This window comes from Podarcis filfolensis, assembly GCF_964270895.1.
Source record: "Podarcis filfolensis genome assembly, chromosome: 2".
NCBI classification, from domain to species: domain Eukaryota; kingdom Metazoa; phylum Chordata; class Lepidosauria; order Squamata; family Lacertidae; genus Podarcis; species Podarcis filfolensis.
The window spans coordinates 15,912,511-15,936,795 of record NC_139605.1 but is presented as its reverse complement, the minus strand read 5'-3'; the positions used below and the strand labels follow the sequence as shown (position 1 = coordinate 15,936,795).

Here is a 24,285-nt window from a genome sequence, read left to right as displayed (position 1 = left end):
CCAGCTGCCAAATCAGTGACTTCCAGGACGATGAATAGGAACAGAACCTGCTGACTAATAACTTTATTTTTAGTTAGCTTAATTATAACGCAGCAGAATAAAGCACAGCTTTGTACAAGTTACTATATACACAGACTAGATTCAAACTTCTTTCCAAAACTTCAATACTCCAACAAGAAAACTGTTTTGTCATCCTGCTTATAAGGAAGAACTTAGCCAATCACCGCCTGTTGCTCGGCTTCCTTATCTCCAAGCAGACTTTCTACATGTTTGACTTGCCTTGTTGCCAACCCACTAATTGTTTCCTCCAAAAGCTGCAGGAAAACTCAAAGTCTCAACAGATTCAACATTGCCCTTCTGTACAACGCCTGCTGAAATCTTTTCTGTTAGGCCCATGCAGGCAATTATGAACACATCTTTCCACAATGCTTACCTGATTGCTGATTTATTTATTTTTAATAGTTTTATGAACTATTAAACTGCTTTGGGGGTTTTTTCTGATTAGGTAAAGGTAAAGGGACCCCTAACCATTAAGTCCAGTCGTGACCGACTCTGGGGTTTTGGTGCTCATCTCGCTTTATTGGCCGAGGGAGCCTGCGTACAGCTTCCAGGTCATGTGGCCAGCTGGACTAAGCCGCTTCTGGCAAACCAGAGCTGCACACGGAAACGCCGTTTACCTTCCCGCCGGAGCAGTACCTATTTATCTACTTGCACTTTGACGTGCTTTCAAACTGCTAGGTTGGCAGGAGCAGGGACTGAGCATCGGGAGCTCACCCTGTCGCAGGGATTCGAACCACCAACCTTCTGATCGGCAAGTCCTAGGCTCTGTGGTTTAACCCACAGTGCCACCCGCGTCCCTTATGCAAATGTAATCAACTATAAATTATAGTTACAGAAAGTTACAGAAAGTTGATACTTTATTTTTAGTTAGCTTAATTATAATACAGCAGAGTAAAGCACAGCTTTGTACAAGTTACTATATACACAGACTAGATTCAAACTTCTTTCCAAAACTTCAATACTCCAACAAGAAAACTGTTTTGTCATCCTGCTTATAAGGAAGAACTTAGCCAATCACCGCCTGTTGCTCGGCTTCCTTATCTCCAAGCAGACTTTCTACATGTTTGACTTGCCTTGTTGCCAACCCACTAATTGTTTCCTCCAAAAGCTGCAGGAAAACGCAAAGTCTCAACAGATTCAACATTGCCCTTCTGTACAACGCCTGCTGAAATCTTTTCTGTTAGGCCCATGCAGGCAATTATGAACACATCTTTCCACAATGCTTACCTGATTGCTGATTTATTTATTTTTAATAGTTTTATGTACTATTAAACTGCTTTGGGGGTTTTTTCTGATTAGGTAAAGGTAAAGGGACCCCTAACCATTAAGTCCAGTCGTGACCGACTCTGGGGTTGTGGTGCTCATCTCGCTTTATTGGCCGAGGGAGCCTGCATACAGCTTCCAGGTCATGTGGCCAGCATAACTAAGCGCTTCTGGCAAACCAGAGCTGCACACGGAAACACCATTTACCTTCCCGCAGGAGCAGTACCTATTTATCTACTTGTACTTTGATGTGCTTTCAAACTGCTAGGTGGGCAGGAGCTGGAACTGAGCAACGGGAGCTCACCCCGTCGCAGGAATTTGAACCGCCGACCTTCTGATCAGCAAGCCCTAGGCTCTGTGGTTTAACCCACAGTGCCACCTGCGTCCCTTTTTTTCTGAATAGTGGTATATAAATATTTTTATAAATGAGCAAACTCTTGTGAAACTATCTACATCACCCAGAGCTGATACTCATCATCTGCTGGCCTTAACTGAGAAAATATCTGGGACCAAAAGAGCATTTTTCACTCCATCTCGTGATAACAAAGGAAGGCATGAGATTATGCTGAATGCTCTTGCTATTGTACTACGGCAGCCTCGTGAGCATCCTGTTCTACAAGCACTTGGCACTTTTGGTGCAGTTAAATTGTTTCGCTAGGTTGTGCCTGTGTTCCCAATTCCCTATTCTTCTGGATCACATATCTTCTCTTTTGTACCTGCCAACTAACATTTCTGTATCACAACAGAAAACTTTTAATGTTGCTCTCAAATCCTATCCAGTTTGTACCTTGAGTAGGATTTGATAGGATCACGCTGTAAAGAAAACAAATTATCCCTTTGTAGGGAAGTGTGCACTCCAGCCTCTATAGTGTAACATACCCCAAAGACCCTAGGGAAGAGTTTTACCTGAGGAGCGTCTTTCAGAACTTACTACAAAGAGGTGCATTTATTTGATGTAAGCATGCATTATTCATCTTGTCTTTTATTTTGTGGTAGCCTTCCATTACCTTTGTTGCACTCCACACAGTGATAGTTCCACGGTCAAAATAAGTTGTCTCATTTCCCCAATTGTGAGGTCTCTCATACATTCCTAAACAAATTTCTCTTTCAATACCCGTTTGCAGGTGTACCACCAGGGAAGTTCGGCTGGCACTTTCATTATACACCTTTAGTCACCAGGCAAAAACGTTCCTTTTTAACCAGGCCTTTGGTTGATCCAGTTTACATCCTATGCCCTTTTAAAATATGGTGGGTTTGGGGATTGGGGTTGGGAGGGGAGGGTCTGTTATTGGGTTGTTGTTTTTATTTTATATATTTTGTGGTTTTGTATTTTGATTTTGTTCCGTGAACTGCCCGGAAACCTCCAGGTATAGGGCAGTATATAAATATAAAATATAAATAGTAGTAGTAGTAGTAGTAGTAGTAGTAGTAGTAATAATAATAATAATAATAATAATAATAATAATAATAATAATAAATGTGATGATTTAAAGTGGCATGATACGGCTTTATAAATGTATGGTGCATATGTGTCTGGGACTGGCTGGATACTGATGAATGGGCACCAGGAAAAGCAGGGTTGGAAATGGACTTGGAAGAAGGAAGGGATCAGTCTTCTGAGGGAACCTGTTGCAGCTGGGAGATGAGTCAGATGCAGCAGAGGCTGTAGGATGGCAGAGTGGAGAATAAGTGCAGGGGGAGGGCGAGACAGGGAAGGCAGGTAGAGAGTCACAGACGTCCACACCTCCTGCAGGTTACATGCAGGCAGAATGTGTTTGCTTGCACAGATACGTAAGCTGAAGTCGGGGTGTGGCCTTTCTTCTGCAGCGACTGAGTCATGGACGGGTACAATTTCCCTAACCTGTGTGTGACCTTTGGCAATAAAGAATGAATTACTTCCTCTGGAAATTGTTTGCCCTTCCAGTGCCTTGACCAAATGTGACCCTAGGCTAATGGTTAGTGAAAAGAGAGGTTAACCTCGAGTCCTGGTTCAGGCAACTCAGCACAGCATGGCAAGTAAAAGGTAACGGTAAAAGACCCCTGGACGGTTAAGTCCAGTCAAAGGCAACTATGGGGTTCATCTCGCTTTCAGGCTGAGGGAGCCGGTGTTTGTCCACAGACAGCTTTCCAGGTCATGTGGCCAGCATGGCTAAACCGCTTCTGGCACAACGGGACACAGTGACAAGTGCCAGAGCACATGGAAATGCTGTTTACCTTCCCGCCACAGCAGTACCTATTTATCTACTTGCACGGGCATGCTTTTGAACTGCTAGGTTGGCAGGAGATGGGACAAAGCAATGGGAGCTCACCCCGTCACAGGGATTCGAACCGCCAACCTTCTGAGCGGCAAGCCCAAGAGGTTTAGAAAACAGCACCACCCAAAAAGGACCAGGGAGGGGCAAAGTGGCTGCAGGTTCCTCCGTGGGAGCCTACACATCGGCATGGTTCCAGTAAGCCATAGTGTGGCTTACTGTGTCATACAAACCAGGCTTCTCACTTGTTTGATGCAAGGGCAGTCTAAATGAGCCCAATTTCATGTCAGTCCAACCTGAGAGCCATTGTTATCTCACCATACCTTATTATCTCTTCTTTCCAGGTTAATAAAAACCATGGGTCCCCTGAGAGAACCTTTATTTTACTGGATCTGTTGTCATCACACATAACCTTATACAGAACAGGTTGGAAGAAGTTTCTCCAGTTGCCCACCTGAGACACTGAAGACAGGAATTTTCACACCTGAACCTTGGCAGATGTGTCTAGAGTAAAAGGCTCGGCCTCACTTGGCATGAAGTATCTGGCGGAAAGTATCTTTTCCTATTGGCTCCATGAATTTATGGAATTATATTTGCTGATGGGTCTGCTGGATGGCATCTCTGCAGAAGTAACGCCTTTTTGCTTGGGCTGTGGCCGTTGACCACCTTGGCCTATGCAGGTGAATATACAAGTTGTTTTGTTTTCACTGTTTGCCTTTTTAGACATGTGTGTAAAGTGTATAGGAACAATTGTAACTAATGTTGTGTTTATTCCTCAACTTGAACATAATTTAATGTCCATTTCAAAACTTATTTGAATTTTGAAGTTAGATTTGTTGAAGAGAAATGTGAAATGGAAAGGTTTGCATAACAGGAAAGCTAGAAAATTCATTGTATCTTATAAGGGGAAATTGTTTGGAATCTTACAACAAAGAAAATTTAAAAGTAGAGATGACAATGTAAAAGGGGGGGAAAGCCTCCACATGATGAGTGCACACATTTGTTCCATAGGTGTTTAGGACATGCCAATTTTCAGACATTAAGTAAAAGGCCAGGATTGTGCTCAGATATGAAGTTAAAGCCATGTAAATCCTTTATGGAGTGTAATACTTGCAGGGAGTGTAAATCAACAACAGCTCTGATATAGTGGCCCCCAAACTTAAAATGATTATGGATGAAATATTAGACAAAGGAGAAATTCCAGAATCCTGGCAAGATGCTTTGATAACTCTCCTTCCAAAACAAGGGGCAGACCCGAAGTTGATTAAAAATTATAGACCGATTTCTCTGTGGAATATAGACTATAAAATTTTTACTGGGGTCTTAGCAAATAGGATGAAAATCATTTTAAAAAGAATTATTAAGGAAAGACCAGACTGGTTTCCTACCGGAAAGACAAATAAAAGATAACACTAGGATAATTATTGACTTACTGGAATATGCCGAAATGAACCTGAGTAAAAAAATAGTAATGTTATTAATAGACGCTGAAAAGGCGTTTGATTGTATCTCATGGAGTTTCCTGATGGAGACAATGGAAAGTTTGAGAACAGGAAATAGAATAATGAATGGAATTAAAGCTATCTACAAAAAACAAAAAGTGAAGCTAAGGATAAATAATGAAATTACAGAGGGATTTGATATTGAGGGAGGGGTTAGACAGGGATGCCCCCTGTCGTCACTGTTATTCATTACGGCGCTGGAAACCCTTCTAGGAGCATTAAGAAAAGACAAGGAAATTAGAGGGATAAATGTAGGAAACCAGTGCTATAAAGGTAAAGGATTCGCAGATGATGTGATTATAACGACGGAAGCACCATTAGAAAGTATTCAAAGAACTCTAGAAAAAAATGAAGGAATTCGGCAAGGTTTTGGGTTTTAAGCTGAACAAAGAAAAGTTGAAACTATTGGCAAAGAATATGGGAGAGAAAGACAGAGTTAGAGAAAACAACAGGGCTAAAAATAGAAGGTCAAGTATATTTAGAAGGTCAAATAGAAGGTCAAATATTTAGGTCTTTGGATAACAAATAAAAATACGAACTTATTTAAAGACAACTATATCAAAAAATGGAAAGAAATCAAAGAAAACTTAAAATGTATATAGGGAGTGCAGTGTAAGCGATGGAAGTCAATCAATGAAATTTAATTAATTAATTAATTAACATATTGAGATATTTGTAGAATAAATTTGGAAGAAATTCTTCCAACTTTTCTTCTTCTTTTTTCTTTTCTTCTTTTTTTCTCTTTTGTTCTTTTTTATATATGTGTGCTTGCCTGAAATATATATGTATGTATGTATGTATGTATGTATGTATGCATGCATGTATGTATGTATTTGAAATATTTTGCTTATACAGCTCCCATTTACACAAAATGTGAAAGAAATTCTAAGTGACTTCTGGAGCTTCTGCATAGAGATTTAGCAGGTCCATTCCAGAAAACTCTGGGAAGAGCTAAATTTGATCTCATAATCATCAAATGATTTTTCATGTTTTGGGTTCATAATAGTTGTTAAATCATAAAGGAGCAAATAAAATTTTCACATGGTGTAAATGTTGTGTAAATGTTTTGAAAGGATAAATGGAACAAAAAAAATGTTTAAAATATTTGAATGGAAAAGATTCTTATGAACACCCATCTTATGACTTTGGGTACCCACTGTCGTCTTGTCAATGTTGTATTGTTCTGCTGGGGTGGGGGCTACTGTGAAAAGTGACATTGGCCTGGGTTTTTTGTGGATTTTCAGTGGAAATGTTTTGAAGCTCAGAATTCAACACTTCTCATGGCACCATATTTGGCTTTTAGATCAGGCAAAGTGGTCAGGGATGATGGGAATTGTAGTCCCAAACATCTGGAGGGCTGGAGTTTGCCTTTGCCTGTTTTAGATAGTACTTTAGAGCATGGGGAGCAGAAGGTAGATTAAGATGTGCTTTGAAGTTCATCATTGGCAAAGATTTCTGACTCCTAATTGTTTAGCAGTGGCAATGGCAATGACATAAGACCTCCTCCAACACAATTATACTCCTAAAATGATGAATATTTGGGGGTGCGGGGGATTTCAGGAGTAACAACAACAACAAACCACATCAGTAAAATCAAGAAATATTAACAACCCTACTTTAAAAAATACAAAAGCTAAAATATTAAAACAGATTAAAATTACTTCAACTTCCTAAGCATCTAAGAATGCTTTTAGCAGGTGCCTGAAAAGTGTATAGCAAAGGCACATGCTTTGTTGCAATAGGCAGGGAGTTCCAAAGTGCAGGTGCTGCCACACTAAACAATGCAGTACAGATATAATGTGGTACCTGTAGTAGTGCTTGAAACTACTGAAGGGGAGGTTTTATTTATTGTGATTTCACCAAGCTCTGTATTATCTGAAGAGGAAAACAGTTGTTTAAAAAGCAGGACTGCACAGCAGCAATCTGCTCACCTGCGAGTCTCGTCATGATCAGTGGCACTTATTCCCGAGCCGACGGTGCATAAGACGGGCTGCAATCCTATGCACCCCTTGCATCCAACTTGTACCTAAAAACCTGCACAAACCTGCACCAGAGAATTGTAGAGTTGGAAGGGACCCCTGAGGGTCATCTAACCAACCCCCTGGGGCAATGCAGGAATCTCCAGCAGGACCATCCCTGACCGATGGCCATCCAGCGTCTGTTTATGACCTCCAAGGAAGTAGAGGCCTGTCGCGAATCCTCGCGGCGCTTTCAGCAGAAACGCTCAGAGTCCCAGGTTTTTCCCAGTGCAGTCCTTTTAATGTGAACTATATACAGGTATTTACAACAACAGTCTGTACAGAGTACCTGCTCCTTAAGGCAAACGAATACTCTCCTCCACAGCATCACCACACCACAGCACAACCACCAACACAACCACCAACACCCACTGTTGAACAGGCTTTCCTTTTAAAACAGGTGATAGCCAATCACATTAATCACACTCCTGCTGAGTCACTCTGACCCAGCACTTCACAGAGTATTGCATCATCCTGTTGAAGCCTGCAGACTTAGTATCCTGCGAATCCCAACACTCCTCCTTAAGTCAAAGGCTTGAGACCTAATAATTCTCTTAAGTCTCGAAATTTAGGAGCATCCAAACATTTTGTATACAAATCCGCCACATTACATTTTGTGTTACAGTGCTGTACCTTTAACAAATTTCTTTCCAAAGCATTTTTCACATTTCCGTATCTTATAGCTATATGTTTACTCTTGCTTTTAAAGTTCTGTTGGTTAGCAAGCTGTTGTGCAGCCATGTTGTCACTTAGCACAGTGATTGGCATTTCAGAAGGTATTCCAAGTTCTTTCGTTAGACAAGCAAACCACTCTATTTGTGACACACATTCGCTTATGGCTGAGTACTCTGCTTCACAAGTACTTGTGGCAACAAATGTTTGTTTCTGGGATTTCCACTGAACCAGGGCATTTCCAATATATATGGCATAGCCAGTGGTAGACTTTCCATTTTCTCTGTCCCCCCAGCTGGCATCAGCGTATGCATACACTTGCTGATCATATCCTGTATCCAGCACCAGTTTGTAATCTTTTGTGCCTTTCAGATACCTTAGGATTCTTTTAAGTGCTACCCAATCTCTCTGAGCCGGGTCTGCACTTCTTTGGCTTAACATGTGCACTGCCAATGTTATGTCGGGTCTTGTCCAACAACTTAAATATAACAGAGAACCCAACAGAGAATGAAATGCTGTTGCATTTTCACATTTTTGCCCTTCTGGTTCATTTTTGTACTTGGTAGTTATGGGAGTGTCAACCTCATTTGCCCTCTCCATTCCATATGTCTTCAGTAACTTTTCAATTTTTCCTTTCTGACTCAGAGAGTAGATGCCCTCTTCATTTCTCTGAACCTCTACTCCTAAGTAATTCTGAATCTCTCCCAAATGCTTCAGTTTGTATTTGTTACCTAGGCTGTTTATAAACCAAGACACTTGCTTTTGTGCAGTTGTTATTAGACAGATATCATCAACATACAAAAGTAAATAACAAACACTTCCTTGCACCATTGCTGAATATAAACAGGAATCAGCCAGGCTTTGTTTGAATCCCATCTTTTTCAAAGTTGTGTCTATGCATTCATGCCATAGACGTGCACTTTGGTGTAAACCGTATAGTGCCCTTTGCAGCTTTAACACCATGCTGTCTTTTTCCAGCTCATAACCTGGTATTTGCTGTAAATACACCTCGGCGTCAATAGGAGCATTTAAATATGCTGAGGCAACATCAAAATGATTAACTTTTAACCCTCTCAGACTTGCCATTGCTAAAACTGATTTTACTGTTTCAGCCTTTGCTGTTGGGGCAAACACTTCATCATAATGTATCATTTTTCTTTGTGTAAAGCCCCTTGCAACCAACCTGGCTTTCCTCTGACAACTACCATCAGCCAGCTTTTTCACTTTAAAAACCCACTTACAGCTTATGGGCTTTTTACCTTCAGGCAATTCTGTAGGTACAAACACATTGTTGTTTAGCAGAGAGTTATACTCTGCCTGCATTGCTTTTAACCACGCCTCTTTCTCTAGAGTAGGTAACTCTTGCACTTCTTCAAAGTTTTCTGGCTCAGTTATACAAACCAGGTTTATGGTGGCTGGGAACCCATAACGGTCTGGAGGTTGACCTTTATTACTTCTTGCAGACCTCCTTGGTTCAGTAACCTCACCCCCTGGGCTACCTTCAGGACTGCTTTTGGGGTGGATTGACTCTGTAGATCTACCTCCTCCTGTCCCTGTTGCACTTTCTTCTCTCCCCTGCTCCATGCTAGCAGCTGGAGAAAAATGCTCAACCTTTACCTCCTCCCTTTCAGTTTCTCTGGGAGAGCTGCCAATTCTTAGCTTTGTTTCAACTGCCTTATCAGGTACGCTCGGCAGTAAAACTTTTTCTGGCAGCAGGTTTGCATGTATCTTGGGCCAATTTCTTTGCTCATTAAAGCTGGCTGATCGACTATAACTCAAAAGATTTTTATCATCTTCAAACCTGTAGGCTTTCGTACCACTTTCATACCCAAGAAATAGCAACTGCTGTGCCCTTTTTCCACCTTTTCTTCGGTTTTTTACAGGTATGTCAACCCATGCCTTTGTCCCAAAGATTCTCAAATGTTGCAAACTGGGACTTTTGTTATAGAGAATTTTATAGCGTATGTCATCTAGTACCCTTGACCACAAGCGATTCCCAATATAATTCGCGGTCTTAATACTCTCAGCCCAGTACTTAATTGGAAGATTTGCATCTGCTAACAATGCTTTCATTTGTGTCTGCAAGACACCTCCCCTACGCTCTGCTACTCCGTTCTCCTGAGGCGTTGCCACATTGGTAAGTCTATGTTTAATCCCTTGGGAACGCAACCAGTTTCTTAGGGAGTTTGCCATAAACTCTCCTCCCCTGTCTGTCTGTATAGAGCACACCTTTTCGCCAAGTTGCCTTTCTACCCTTCTTACCCAGAACTTCAAAGTTTGGGCAACGTCAGACTTTTGCTTTAATGGATAGACCCAGCCAAATCTAGAATAGTCATCCACTAGGATCAAACAGTACTTGTTATGGGAGACACTTGGTGGAAAAGGACCAGTTACATCAGCATGAATCAACTCCAGTGGTTTTTTGGTTTCTCTTTGGCTTGCTCTTGCTACTGGGCAAGCCCTGCTTTTAACCTCCTTGCAGATATTACAGTCTAAGTAATTATCACAACTTTTTATGCTTTTCATCCCCCCACACAACTCCAATGTTTTGTTTAGCACCTTATAGCTAGCATGAGCCAGACGCCTGTGCAGGAGATGAATACACATATCATGGGTTGGGACATTTTGCACATTTGCAACCCTAGATTCACACTGCAGTACATACATATTAGTTCTAAGGTTAGCATTTGCCAACACTGCCCCATTTTGCTTTATCTGGCACTGATCTCCCACAAAGTTTACTTCAAAGCCTGCTTTTGCCAAGTCAGGAATGCTCAGGGGATTGTTTTGCAAACTAGGCACACACAACACATTCCTGAATGTGTGTCCCAGTTGTGGGAACACAACCTCCCCCTCACAAACCACATTAGCTTTCTGGCCCGTAGCAAGACTTACATGTTTTTTGTTTGAAGCCCTAGCATCAGTTAGCAATCCTTTTCTTTTACAAAAGGTTTGAGAAGCTCCACTGTCCAGAACCCACAGTTCTTCCTTTTCTTGACTATCTGCAGACACCCAAGCGGTAGACTCTCTCTGCTGCCTCCTGTGCTTCTGCTGTTTTTGTTGTTTTCTCGGGCAGTCCCGCAGCAGATGTCCACTGGACTTGCAGCAAAAACACCTTTTTACTTTGTTGACCACCGGCTGGTCTGCAGCAGCTCCCCTGGCTGTTTCTCCGGCTCCCGACACCTCTGCTCTTCCCGACTGTTGTTCCCTCTGGGATGCTCCAACAGCTGGGCTGAGGTCATCTTTCGCTCTGCACGCCTGTCCTCCTCTGCATACAACCGTCCGGTAACGTATTCCAGAGTCAGCTTATCAGTCTCTACCGACTCGAGGGAGTTGACCAGCATATCATAGCTGTCATCAAGGGAACTCAGGACTATAAAGACTTTGTCCTCTTCCCCCACAGGCCTCCCTCTTAAGGCTAGCTCCTGGAAACAGCCTGTTAGGAATTTTAGGTGGTTCACCAGGGAGTCCCCCGGTTTCTTCCGACACCGGTACATTCTCCTGGTCAGTGTTATCAGTGAGCCAGCTGTCTCTCGCACATGGACAGCCTTGAGTGCATTCCACGCCTCACTTGCCGTCACCTTATCAGCTACGTAGACTAGCTGGCTGTCGTCCACTCCAAGGATGATCGTAGCCAAAGCTTTCTCATCCTTTTCTAGCTGGGCCTCTGCTAGTGCCAGCTTTTCATCATCGTCCTCATCTTCCTCAGGGGGCTGCGGTGGAGTTTCCACCACCTTCCACAGGCCCTCACGCTTGAGGAAGTGTTGCATGCGGACCGACCAGATGCTGTAGTTCGTGGCCGTGAGCTTCTCCAGCAACACGCCAGTTCTGGACTGCTCCATCCCTGCAGCTCACCTCCAGCACCCACGGCTAGATAACTGCCACCTATACTCTTGCGCAGCGGAAGCGTGCTGGGCCCATAACCCTGTCGCGAATCCTCGCGGCGCTTTCAGCAGAAACGCTCAGAGTCCCAGGTTTTTCCCAGTGCAGTCCTTTTAATGTGAACTATATACAGGTATTTACAACAACAGTCTGTACAGAGTACCTGCTCCTTAAGGCAAACGAATACTCTCCTCCACAGCATCACCACACCACAGCACAACCACCAACACAACCACCAACACCCACTGTTGAACAGGCTTTCCTTTTAAAACAGGTGATAGCCAATCACATTAATCACACTCCTGCTGAGTCACTCTGACCCAGCACTTCACAGAGTATTGCATCATCCTGTTGAAGCCTGCAGACTTAGTATCCTGCGAATCCCAACAAGGCCACCTCCTCCCAAGAGAGATCTTTCCACTTCCTGATGTTTTGACAGCATGGGGGAGGCTTAGGAGTTGTGGGCGGGTGGCGCGCTGCCATTGCCCCACCTCCCGGGCTGCTTCCGGGAGGGGGGAGCCTCCCAAGCCTCCCCCAAGGGGGAAGGCTGCCTGCAAAGCAGCGCAACCCCCACCCGCAGTGTTAAGTTGTGGGTGAACATATCAGACGACACAGCAATTCTTCAAACAGCTCTTGTTTATTCAGAGGCCAGAACAGAACTGAGCTGAAGGGTTCAGTCAGCCTGCTTATATAGAGCTCCAGTACAATATAATTGTAACAACTTTCTAAAACTATCCAATCACTGAACTTCACTTTCGATCCCTTATTTGCATAACTATCTACAGTATCCCCCTGCTGGCCCAGGGTGAGAACTTCAGTACATAACACCCAGAGAGCAGCCCAGGAGTGTGGGGCAACAGCACACAGTCTGCTCGTGACTCCCAAGCCTTCCTGGAGCCTTCAGGGGAAAGGGGAGGCCGCTGGCAAAGCAGCGTGGCTCTCCGCCCCCCGCCCCGCAGCCAGGAAGCAGCCTAGGAGCTGCCATTTTGTCACCCTCCTCAGTAATGACACCTGGAGTGGCTCGCACCCTCCCGCCCTACACCACTGCAATGTGGAACATCTTTCAGTGCTGCTAGGCCAAGCCACTGATCAGAGACTGGGCTGGATCTGCTCTAAGATCTAGCATCTTAAAATTATCTCAAGACCAATATTCTCAAAAGAAACTTAACCAACATTTATCACCAAAGTCACGTTGACTCTCTCACCTCAGAAATGATGGAATGGACCCTAAGTTGTCATCAGAAATGATTTACATAACAGCTTTTAAGTATATTTTGTATTTTATATTTTGAATTGGGTTGCTATTTTATATGTTTTTAAAGAAAGCTAGGCTGACAGATAGACACATACACACACACACACACACAGAGAGAGAGAGAGAGAGAGAGAGAGAGAGAGAGAGAGAGAGATGGATATTATTGCTAAGCCTAGCAATACCAAAAAATGGTTGCTGGAGATATGGGCAGTGCTTTTTTTCAGCTGGGACTCGCCAGAACTCAGTTCCAGGCCCTTTCAGGTGGGTGCCATTGTCATTATAAGAGACCAAGAGAGGCTTCAAGGCGAGTTCCGAGTAGTGCTTTCTTTCTGGAAAAACAGGTGGGGAAACTCACCACGAGATGTTAGATAGATAGATGATTGATTGATTGATTGATTGATTGTGGGCCCAGTCATAGTGGCACAAACCCACACCCCGGGAAGTGGCTAAATATAAGATGTGATTAATAAACAAAAGCAGACAATGATTGGGTTAGAAATGCCCACAACTTCATTGATTTGAGATATAGGTGGGTTTTTGCCTTGGCACTTGCACTGTGACTTCAAATGCCTAGTACTCGCCCTTCACTAGCTGTCTGGTCCCCTGCTTCTTCCACCTTCACTCAAGATGGCAGTTTCACTTGTCGTGAATCCACAAGAGCAACACACACACAAGGGCTGCTTTAGTCTTAGTGTCTGCCCCTGTTTTCTTTCTTCACTGTCTCCCTGGTTTGCTTTCCCCACTTCCTATCTTCTCCTCAAAGCCGACAATCCTAGATTGACTCCACCTACCTGGCAGTGAGTCCCACTGAGGTGAATGGGATTCACTTCTGAAGAGATTTGGTGAAGGTTGCAGTGTCCTGTCAGAAGCTCCCCCTCCATCCCATCCTATCCCATCTATCCCAACCTGTGTTTTTCCTCAAGCCTTGACAGAGCTCTTTCTCATTTCTGAGGCAATCCAAACTTTTGAAAGTGTGCAGTTTTTTTGCCCAAAGAGCTTCTTTAAAGGAGAAGTGAGGGAAATGGGAAGCATCCTAGCAGTGCCCAAAAGCTGTTTTGCTGTCTTGAGAAGTCTAGAAGAGGAGATAGAGAGAGAGCTGAGGGCAGAGTTGGAAGCGGAGTTTGAGAATACAGTGGTACTCCGGATTACAGACGCTTCAGGTTACAGACTCCGCTAACCCAGAAATAGTGCTTCAGGTTAAGAACTTTGCTTCAGGATGAGAACAGTAATTGTGCTCCAGTGGCACGGCGGCAGCAGGTGCTTCAGTGGTGCTTCAGGTTAAGAAAAGTTTCGGCTTAAGAACAGACCTCCGGAACGAATTAAGTACTTAACCCGAGGTACCACTGTACTACTGTGAGATGATCACAGAATCACAGATTTGGAAGAGACCTCAGAGGGTCATCCAGTCCAACCCCTCAATGGAGGTACCTCAACTCAAGCAGCCTCAAGTTAAGGCAGCCACTTAAATCTCCCCCTCCATTAACCCCTATTGAAAGCCCCTTGAAAGCTCCCTTCTCACCAATCTCTCCCATTTTATCGAAGGGAAGGGGGCAAGCAAGCAAAGAGCTAGCTTCCTTTAATCCCCCCCATTTTTAATATGGAGGGAAGAGGGAAGCTATTTCACCCCTCCCCCTTTGTTTTCTGCCAGTGGGGGTGGGTGGAGGGAAGAAAATGAAGCAGCAGCAAATAATGATGTTTAGGGGTGGGGAAACAGATGTGTGAAAAAGCAAAGGGGAGAGGGGAGAATTGAGAAGAGTTCACGGGTGAGGAGGGGGGGTAGAGATAGACAACACAGAGAGAAGGGAGGAAGGGAAGGCAGCATGCTGCTTTCTGCCTTCCAGGAGGCTCACAAACACAGAGAATGGAGGAAACAGGGCTTTGAAGGCATGGCAATTCCCACCCCCTCTTCTAAGCAAGCGTCTCTGTTCTGAGAGGCAAAGGACGTCTCATGACTCATGATCCGTCCAGGGAGGAAGAACAGCACGCTCCCGCTGCTCCTGCTCCTACCCAGACCAGGCGTGCCCAGTGCGCAGCTGGGCTGTCACGTGGCCTCCCTGAGGAGAGGAGGAGGTGGAGTGTCCTGCAGGTTCAGGTTCCTGCTCACCTCTCCCCACCCCCCATGATGGCACCCGGGGCAGCCCCCCTCCCCCCCTTCATACGCTTCTGAGTGCACTTCTCTCTCCCCCCCCCCCAACCTGCCCCAGCCATTCTGTTGGCTGGGGCCCACTCCCAGGCACTCCTGACCCTCTACCCCTCAGAACAGAATATGTCTTGGTATAAGGCAGCTTCCTCAACCCTGGAAAGATACTGCATTTTGCAGAGGAGGGCTGGACATGGTCCTCAGCTGAGGCAGCCAACTATAAGCTCAGCCAAATAGAATATGTTTAAGTTGAAGAATGACAGTGGGCAAGCATGGTGGTAGGTCACGGTCAGGTTTTGATATTGGATACTTGACGTGCCTAATATAGCTGACTCATTGAAAAGCCATGAGGTTAGTAGGTGGTGGAGCACAGTTGCCCTTTCCTTCCCTCCTGGTGGAGGAGCAAAGATTCCGGCTCCAGCCGCCCCTCTGCCTTTGGGAGAGACGTTATGCAAGAGAGTTGTGAATCTCCAAGGCTGGCGTCTCTCCAAAAGGCTGGAGGCAGAATCTTTGCTTCCTCGCCCAGGAGGAAAGAAAAGGGCAACTGTGCTCCACCACCTCCACCACCTCTTGGAGTTGTGACTCTCCACACCTCAGGAGGTGTGAGCCGGGATGAAAAGTAACTCATCCAGCGCTGGCATGTTCCTTAAACACTCTTGGAGCACAGTAATAATAATAATAATAATAATAATAATAATAAGAATAAGAAGAAGAAGAAGAAGAAGAAGAAGAAGAAGTTGTTATTTATAGATTGAATCTGTTAGTCTTACTCAGAGTAGACCCACTAAGCAGCCTGAATAGCTTAGCTCTGTTCATTTCAATGGACTTACTTTGAGTAAAAGTTACTTGGATACAAATTAATGATGATGACAATGATGCACACAGGACAAAACCCTCTCTCGGCTTGGTGAATACCCCTCTCACGTCCAGACCCCTCAAGCCTAAAGTCTGTCGACCCCTGACCTAAAGTGCTCAAATAACTTTAAAACATGCTTGTAGAGACCTGCACAACCCTACAAGTAGATTTGTGTTTAAATGACATGCTTTATCGTAGCTCTGGATAAGTGTAGCCTTCCAGATGTTGTTGGACTGCAACTCCCATAATCCTGGGCCAGCAGGGCCAATAGTCAGGGATAATGGCAGTTGTAAGTAGTCTACAATGTCTCAAATACATAAATAAGCAAGCCCAACCCCCAGGTATGCCTCTGGCTGGACTAAATAGGGATTTGGTCTGATCCACCAGGCTCTTCTCATGCCTTACCCACTTAGCTGGGTCCGGGACTTAATTCCAAGTAGATATGTATAGGAATCCACTGTATGCCCTTGGGTGCCAGGAAGTTTTCAAAATGCTCCTAGGGCAGCAGAGATAAAAGCGGGGAAAGGGCAAATGCTCAGTTTTTGGAAATATAAATTCTGGTACTATTGGACTCCGGCACTATTTGGAAACTATGGACTCTTGGGCATGCAGTCCGCCCTAAGGGTAGGTTCTGTTATAAGAATTTTAAAGTCTTGGATATGTAATAAATGTTCATAAATGTACCAAGCAAACACGTACATAAATATATAAACAACATGTCTGAAGCAGCACAGGAAGACCGCCCCGAAACCATTTTGACTCCCAAACTGACCAAATGTTTTCTCTGCAAGGAGAGAGGGCGTGAGGGAACCTTCCCATTGTCTCAGGAATTGGGTAATCACCATCTCAAAGGAATGGCCAGACTACCAGGAAAGGCAATCAGATAAGGCATTATCAGATAACCTGGCAGACAGGAAAAACAACAACATTCAAATTTCTGTTGTAGACCGCCTTTTCTATGATATAGGTACGATGTTTGTGGGGGGTGGTCTTGGGTTACACCCCTTCTGTGATGTATGTATGATGTATGGAGGGGTGGTCTTGGGCTCCAGGGCAGGGAATTTAAAATGTCTATGTAAGGACAGGCACAACTGGGTTCTGGGTCTCCTCCTCCCTTCTGCATGTGGGAGAGCACACTGTTCCAACAGCTTTAATAAAGATCAGGCTTACTAGCTGCTTTGCTTCTCAATATTCTCTGGTTGGCCTCTGTTATTTTCTCCTACCAATAGGGAACCCACGTAAGGACTCTATATGGGCTCTTGGATACCCCATAAGGGGAAAAGGGCAGATTTTGTTTACAACAGTTCCAATTGTCAGCCCTGACTGGTAGAACTGGGAAGGGACAGCAGCAGTGCAGAGACAAGGGCAGCCTTAATTTCTGTGGTTGTAAGGAGCATCACATAGGGGTTGCAAGAGGCAGCAGAGTATAGACCTCAAATCTGTTCATGGGAGAGATTTTTTTTTAAAAAAAAAGGAGGGGAAGAGTGCCTCTGGAAATCTTTGGAAAGCATTGCCCTCTCTAATACGGCTAGAGAAGGTATCGCTTCCAGACAGAATTGATTCTTGGAGCCTTTTTAAAAAGTTAACATTTTAAAAAAGTTAATTAAAACTACTTAAAACTACTGAGAAACAAGTCCTGCTGATTTCTATGTCATCTCCTCCCAGGTAAGAGTGCATAGGATTATTAAAATTATTATTTTTGTTGTCTGCCCTTCACCAGCAGGTTCCAGGGCAGCTTTCAAGAATTAAAAATGGAAAACAATTAAAGCAGGGTGGGCTCTGAAAACACATAGTCGGGTGTCAAGGCCAGGGTTGAGAGGTACATCTCAGCATTTTCCAAAAGGGGCATAATGAAGATGCCAACAGCCAGAATCACCTCCATGGGGAGGGAATTCCCCAGCTTAGGGACTGTCAAAGGGAATGGCTTCACCTGGCCTGCTGCTATGCAAACTGCTGAGGGAGCTGCGACAGCCAAGAGACTTCCTAACACTTCCTAACAGGACAAGACAAGAAGTGTCTCTGACAGCAGCCTAATCTGACCTGCCCTGTCATTGTTAGCAGCAGAATAAAGCACCCTTCTTACATCTGCAGCTTGGACCACTTCCAGACTTTAAGGAACAGAAGGATCGAGAAAGAGAAAGGGGGCTGGACTAGAAGGGGCCTGTGTAGTTTTGGCTCAGCTGGAGTCTGCTTCTGGGTCATAGCTGTCAATTTACAGATTTGAAAATAAGGGACCAGCAGCCTCGAAAATAAGGAATCAGCAGCCAAAACAAGGGATCAACAATTACTTTTATAAAATATCTATTTTGTTGCGTGCAAATGGCTTTAGATACCTATTAAAGGTAAAGGTAAAGGTAAAGGTACCCCTGCCCGTACGGGCCAGTCTTGACAGACTCTAGGGTTGTGCGCTCATCTCACTCTATAGGCCGGGAGCCAGCGCTGTCCACAGACACTTCCGTGTCACGTGGCCAGCGTGACGAAGCGGAACGCCGTTTACCTTCCCGCTAGTAAGCGGTCCCTATTTATCTACTTGCACTTAAGGGTGCTTTCGAACTGCTAGGTGGGCAGGCGCTGGGACCGAGCGCTGGGAGCGCACCCTGCCGCGGGGATTCGAACCGCCGACCTTTCGATCGGCAAGTCCTAGGCGCTGAGGCTTTTACCCACAGTGCCACCCGCGTCCCTAGATACCTATTAGGTCCATAAATTACCATATAGCATATATTCAACACAAAAAACAGCAACAATTTGTTGTTGACGAAGGGCAGCTGGACATAGAAAGGGCCCCATTCCCTTCAGTAGCTTATTTAAGGGACATCATCAATAAGGGACAGCAGCGGGACATGGCGCTGGGATAAGGGACTGTCCCGCCAAATAAGGGACACTTGACAGCTATGTTCTGGGTTCCCACATTCCTCAAGCCTGGCCAAGGCCCATCTGAGAAATAATAGCCTGTGAGGTCACTCTGAGGAAGAAGATTGGATGACAGATGTGTCTGATATCTGCCTCACCTTTTTGCAGGCCATTCGCCTTACAAAAGGGGGGTATTTATGACCTTTCACATATGATAGCCATATGTCAAATGGGACAGCCCAAGCCCCTCTGCTTTTATTACTTTTTAAAAAAAAGCCTTCATGCTGTAGCCATCCAACAGCAAGAAAGGAGAAAAGATGGTTGCCCAAAGGGGCTGTCAAGTCAGAATTCCCCGTGGAATGACAGTAAGATCATAAGGTCTTTAGGGAAGGAGGAGCTTTCAGATATTTGGGGTCTGCATCATTCGGAGCTTTAAGCACTGAGTCAAGCACCTTAAATCAGGTCCGGAAACCAACCGGCATTGTCACACCTGCGTTTGTAGCGCTGAAAATAAGGTTTCAAAATTGGCTGAACGGGGTTCTGCTCTTCGTGGAATCCAGTCTCTAATTCTACCCCTTCCCCCTCCTTTGTGAGTCCTCTGATTAACCCTTGAAAATGTTTAAAGATCTCGCTGCATAATGAACTCTGTGCACCGACAGGAGAAGACACACAATTCTCAAATAAGGGGGGGGGGAGTTACTGGCAAAGCTCTATTTGGCACAGGCAGCTACATTTCATTATTTACGTGGAATTGGGTGCATTTAAGAAGATGCAGTGGCGAGCAAGTTTTCTTTCCTCTAGTTTGTGAGCATAAATGAATGGGTTTTTTTTGGGGGGGGCGGTTTCAGAAGGAAAAAAAGTGTCTTTAAAAACCTACAGGAAGGACTTTGCTTGCTTGCTTGCTTGTTTGGCTCATGAGGGCTAGGGCTGGCACTTCACTAAGTTGAGCAGGAAGCCCGGTTTTCCTCCCGTCCTTTTTTAAAAAGTGTCCGCCGTGTACCGTACTGTGATAAGACAAGGGAAATAGGCGAGGGAGATTAAAAGGAGGGAAAGGGGTGCGCGAGGATTCGACTGCCATTCCATCGGCTCGGGGAGGCACCTCCGACTCCCGAGACCTGTTGGACATGCCTGCGGTGCTCCGGGGCAGTGGCGTAGCGTGGGTTGTCAGCACCCGGGGCAAGGCAAGTAATTTGCGCCCCCTAACCCGTGGATTTGCGCCCCCTAACCCTAACCCCCAGATGTTGCGCCCGGTGCGGCCGGCCCCCCTGCACCCCCCACGCTACGCCACTGCTCCGGGGCGGGAAGCGGGGGCGGGGCTGGTGCGCGTACTGAGGTCAGATAAAGGCAGTCCGACGTCGACGAGCTGCCACTTTCCCCCGAAGGCAGAAGGATGCTCAGCGAGGCCCTGCCGCGATGTAAGCAGACCCTTGCGGGGATGGGGGTCTTCTTCCTGCGAGTGGGGGTGACTGGGAGGCATCATACGCAGGGGTGTAGGAAGGGGGGGCACCCCACCTGGTGTCATTCCTGAGGCTGGGGGGGGGGTGACAAAAAGGCACACCGCGGGGGGGGGGGGTGCTTGCGCCCTCGCCCTTGTGCGCTGCGTAGCCGCCGCTCCGGGCGCCCATGCAGCTAACTCCGCCACTATACATACATTTTCTACTTCTTGTTTAGCAGTTGTAAAGCACTGTGCCTTACAGCGCTACGGAAGTCAGACTCTAAATATACATAGCAAACTGGGCTTCTTCGCGCGCCCCCCCCCCCGCTTTAGCAGCCCAGTTCCCAGCCACGCCAGGTCTGAAGTTAAGCTCGCACTTTGCCTCTGATAACGTAGGAGCCAAATTATAGGGGCGGACCCCCCCATTTGAGAAGGGGCCGGGACCCCACAAAGTCCATAGGAATTGCCATTCAAATGGTGGGCGTGCACCACATCTTGTCATTGATTATGGGGCGGGGCTTACCTGTCGCCTTCCGCGCAAAAGTAGTTTATTCAAGTTGGCACCGCTGTTGGATAGTGCTTGCGGTTGCGCCCCTCTTCGGTTCGTTTTTCATTGAAGGTGTGCGCACAGACACGGGGACAGAAATGCGCCCGGGCGAGAAAGGGCTAATGCAGGAGGGAGGGCGAGCGGGAAAGACGCAGCCTAGATAACATCCCAGATTCGTAGGCTTGGTTTCGCGCCCAACACGTGTAAAGCTCTTCCTTTCCTCCAAACTTACCATCCCATCCTTAAATAGGCGCTGCTCCTTCTCTGACAGCGGTCACTGTGTGAATAGCAGAAGTTATAGCCAAATAGTTTTATTTTATTGCACCTGCTTCACTAGTAGGCACTGTGATCGGAGTGTGGCCGTCCCAGAGAGTGGGATTTCAGTTTGCTTTTCAGATGCACTTAACAAACAGGCGGGGAGGAGGGGGGTCGGAGAAGAGAGAAGGCGGCACCTCTGATCCTAGAGGCCTTCGGGATAGTGGGCTCCGGCGGTGGGGTAAGCGCGCTCGGCCGCGGAGATTCCTCCAGTTAGGCTACCGTGGTGGCATGAGAAAGTACCCACTGGAAGGGACATAATATAATAATAATAATAATAATAATAATAATAATAATTTATTTGTTTCCCGCCCATCTGGTTGGGTTTCCCCAGCCACTCTGGGCGGCTTCCACAGAGACCAAAAATACACTCAAATATCACACCTTAAAAACTTCCCTGAACAGGGCTGCCTTAAGATGTCTTCTGAATGTCAGGTAGTTGTTTATCGCTTTGACATCTGATGGGAGGGCGTTCCACAGGGCAGGTGCCACCACCGAGAAGGCCCTCTGCTTGGTTCCCTGTAGCTTTGCTTCTCGCAATGAGGGAACCGCCAGAAGGCCCTTGGCGCTGGACCAGTGGCGTAGCGTGGGTTGTCAGCACCCGGGGCAAGGCAAGTAATTTGCGCCCCCTAACCCATGGATTTGCGCCCCCTAACCCGTGGATTTGCCCTAACCCCAGATGTTGCGCCCGGTGCGGCCGGCCCCCCCTGCACCCCCCACGCTACGCCACTGCGCTGGACCTCAGTGTCCCGGCTGAACAATGGGGGTGGAGACGCTCCTTCAGGTATACAGGACCGAGGCAGTTTAGGGCTTTAAAGGTCAGCACCAACACTAGGAATTGTGCTCGGAAACGTACTGGGAGCCCATGTAGGTCTTTCAAGACCGGTGTTATGTGGTCCCGGCGGATGCTCCCAGTCACCAGTCTGGCTGCCTCATTCTGGATTAGTTGTAGTTTCCGGGTCACCTTCAAAGGTAGCCCCACGTAGAGCGCATACAAAAAGCCCTGCAAGCCAGTCTGTTGTTGGCGGACATGGTGGCCTGCAACAACTTTTTCCTCGGAGTTGCGCGCTGCTGTTTGTCCACACTGCGGGTTGAGCCGGGGCTGAGAGAGAGACTTGCAACAACCCTGCAGTGTAGACAATGCTCTTCCGGAGTGCGGGCTGCGGCGGGACTGAATTTCCAGCCAAAACTCTCCTGTACACAAACCTGCAGGCTGCAGCGAAGGTCAGTCAGCCTCAGTTTCCCTCCTCTCGATCAGTTTCCCTCCTCTCGATCAACTTGCAGATTTGAAAATAAGGGATCAGCAGCCTCGAAAATAAGGGATCAGCAGCCTCACCTGTCCCGGGGACAGTCTACGGGATATCTAACAATCCGGGATCGGGATGGCAGCGGGAAGCAGCGGGAAACGGTGCTGGAATAAGGGAATTTCCCGCAAAAAAGGGAAGGTTGACAGCTATGCTCTCGATCAAGCTCAACTTCACGGTCAGAGAGAGAGAGAGAGAGAGAGAGAGAGAGAGAGAGTGAGAGAGAGAGAGAGTGAGAGAGAGAATGCCCAAACACGGCTATTTTAAAATACTGGATCTCTCATTGGGTTTCTATGGGTATGGGCAGGTTTGCTTCTGGTGTAGGGGGGAGGGAATGAAATCGGAAGCCAAGCGGATCACTCTACTTAACTTCTTATGTCTAGGTGCTCATCACAAGTATGAGTAGCCAATGGCATCGTGGAGATAAGAATGCTATGGAGCAGCCGGCGGCGGCGTGGTTCAATAGAAAAGCGCGCCGAGGAAAGGCGGCTGGCTCAATCCAGTCCACATCCAAGGCAAGGTGGAGCACCATCTGAGTTGCCATTGAGGGTGTGGGCTGACACGTACTGGTATTTTGGATTCCCTCGCCGCTCACAGCCCGATCGGCAGGCAGGAGGTGGGCAGGGTACTTAAAGGAGCAGAAAAGTACAAGCGATGACGAAGCTGCAGTTCCGGAGGTGCTTAAAGAAGTTTGTCACCGTCTGTGTAACAAGATGTTGCTTGGCGAATGCGCATGGACAGGAGCCTTAAAGCCAATTTTTTTTCCTAAGTTAGTTACTGGGGTGGTGCGCAGTATTAAAAGACAGAACTTGATTTATGTTTCTACCCTTCTCACGTCCCTCTCACGTGCCGCCAATCCAACAGGTTTACTCGGAATCAAAGCCCTTTCTGCTTCCTCTCTCGCTATTTAGGACGAGCGCGTAAACAAATAAAGGATGTCCCTAAAACCCGCGAGAGGGGAGGAAAGTATGGGGACAGAAACCATAGGCATTAGATGGGATAGAACCGATTTGGAGGCTGTTCTGTTGGCAGCCCTCCGGGTCTCCCTTGGGACTCATTTACAGTGGTACCTCGGGTTACATGCGCTTCAGGTTACAGGCTCCGCTAACCCAGAAATAGTGCTTCAGGTTAAGAACTATACTTCAGAATGAAAACAGAAATTGTGCTTCGGCGGCACCGCGGCAGTAGGAGGCCCCATTAGCTAAAGTGGTGTTTCGGGTTAAGAACAGTTTCAGGTTAAGAATGGACCTCCAGAACGAATTAAGTACTTAACCCAAGGTACCTCTGTATATACAAAAAAAGAGAGGAAACTGATAACCCGCCCACTTCTTGTGGGCTGTAAGGCCACAGCGAGTTGGCACTGTGACACTGCTTCCCTACAGTTCCTTGGGAGGTTGGGGGGCAAGATCGGCAGAGGGGTCCCCTTTGGTAGTTCCACTGCCCTTGAAAATTTTTGGCAGAAGGCATTATCTGCAGCAGGCCCTGAGTAGTGGAATTTCCTCCCCACAGAGGAGTGTTATAGTATTAGGAAGAGGAGATGTACAGTGGTACCTTGGGTTACAGACGCTTCGGGTTACAGACGCTTCAGGTTACAGACTCCGCTAACCCAGAAATAGTGCTTCAGGTTAAGAAGAAGAAGAAGAAGAGTTTGGATTTGATATCTTGCCTTTCACCCCCTTTAAGGAGTTTCCTTTCCCTTCCTCCCCCACAACAAACACTCTGTGAGGTGAGTGGGGCTGAGAGACTTCAGAGAAGTGTGACTGGCCCAAGGTCACCCAGCAGCTGCATGTGGAGGAGCGGGGAAGCGAACCTGGTTCACCAGATTACGAGACTACCGCTCTTAACCACTACACCACACTGGCTCTCAAGAACTTTGCTTCAGGATGAGAACAGAAATCGTGCTCCAGCAGCCCGGCGGCAGCAGGAGGCCCCAT

At 46.4% G+C, this 24,285-nt stretch overlaps 1 long non-coding RNA gene across 4 annotated transcripts in view; it reads left to right on the top strand.

Annotated features, from left to right (window-relative positions):
- Positions 1-24,285, top strand: part of LOC310757344 — a 39,856-nt gene that overhangs the window by 5,820 nt on the left and 9,751 nt on the right. For 3 of the 4 annotated variants that reach the window (XR_014545077.1, XR_014545078.1, XR_014545079.1), the window contains exon 2: positions 3,920-4,255. This is a non-coding gene — a long non-coding RNA (uncharacterized lncRNA). Of the gene's footprint in view, positions 1-3,919; positions 4,256-20,098; positions 20,213-24,285 lie in introns of those variants that run through there. The other variant, XR_014545080.1, reaches the window with a different exon arrangement.